General features: G+C 38.1%; 1 pseudogene; it reads right to left on the reverse strand.

The window, feature by feature from the left end:
- Positions 1–359: 359 nt before the first annotated feature.
- On the reverse strand, positions 360–1,169 carry LOC119544950 (annotated as a pseudogene).
- Positions 1,170–1,525: the final 356 nt, after the last annotated feature.

The following is a 1,525-nucleotide window of genomic DNA, read 5'->3' on the forward strand; positions in this document are numbered from 1 at the left end:
TATATATATATATATATATTTTTTTTGTATAAATTATTTTATTTATTCTTGTAATTAGACCTTCACAATCAAAGTTGTCTTTTCACTGTGTTTTGTTAATGTGAAATTAAGTTGTAGTTATAAGTAAAAGTTGGTTGTATAGGGAACAATAATTGTATATTCAGTTTAACAGAAATAAAAGAATATTTGTCTTAGGATGCAAGATTTTGTTTGTTACATAGCTTCTTCGCCATGCAATTATATTATAAAAAATTTTTAATTTTTAAAAGTGAAAATTATTTGTGCTGTTTGAGCTTTAAGAGTTGGAATGTTGAAGTGCAACATCAATATCAGCTCCTTAAAGACAAAAGCATGGTGATCTATGCTAGGTCTCCCCTGCAAGAGGGAATTTAGATTTACAATTAACATGAAAATCATGTGTCAGACTCCTGCAGGAGATTCTCCAGCATACCTTTTCCAGCTCTTCTTCACAGTCCTAATATATAGGTTTGAAGAGTCCTGGTAAGTGTTTCTCCTTGGCAGCCTCACTGTCCCACATCATGGAAGTACAAGTTTGCACATATACATAACATGATGATAGAAAATAAGATATAGTAAATTAGATTTCTAAATTTCAGTTCTAAGTCTCCTTGTCGATATCAGTAGATAAGTATGCAGGCAGTAATACTACTCAAAGAGATGCAAACAGCAAAAATATATTCAATGGTTTTGGAGGTAGTTGAGGGAAAACAAAAGCACTGATCAGCGTTACTAGAATCAATAAAGACGTTAAGCTTCCAACAACTAAATTGATGATTCGATCCTTGGCCGACGTCTCTCCGAACAGAGGTCTGCTGTCCAGGCCACTGGTGCCATAGGTCCTGGTGGAAAAGTCCTCCATTTTTGGGTTTCTTCACTCTCCCCAAGTCACTCAAAACCCAGCCAGCATCACCTCCCATAGTCTCTGGCCCACGACTCCTAACTCCTCCTATTTACCGAGCACTCATAGCCTTTGACCCAGGTCAAGTCGGGGAAATCCCGGCGGCGGGTGAGCGCTCAGGTCCGGTGGGCAAGGCCGCTCCGCCCTAGCCCCGCTCTCCTCATCGTGAACAGCTGCCGCAGGAGGTGGAAGGCTCACAGTATATTATACGATTAGAAACATGAGTTCTAGAATTAGAAAGACCTGGTTTCAAATCCTAACACTGCCAGATCGCTAACTCTAAGACTCCTCCAAATCCATGTGTAAAATGGGCCAATAATACTTCCTAGTGGGGTAATCGTGAGGCTTAACAATGAACTGTGATGGTACAGCACCCAGCTATAGCCAGCACTCCAAAAACAATAGCTACTGTTACCAGCATTATTGTCTTCATCATTTATTTATCATTATCACTTATTTCCAAGGTTAATTACTGAGAAAGCACCAATAATATCCAGAAAAGTAACAGCACTGGTAAAAAAAAAAAAAAATTAGCTGAAATTTTTACTTATAGAAAAAACACCACAAAGTATAGCTCAAAGCACAGTAAATTCCTCAAAATTGCTA

This window comes from Choloepus didactylus, chromosome 9 (genome assembly GCF_015220235.1).
Source record: "Choloepus didactylus isolate mChoDid1 chromosome 9, mChoDid1.pri, whole genome shotgun sequence".
NCBI lineage: Eukaryota > Metazoa > Chordata > Mammalia > Pilosa > Megalonychidae > Choloepus > Choloepus didactylus.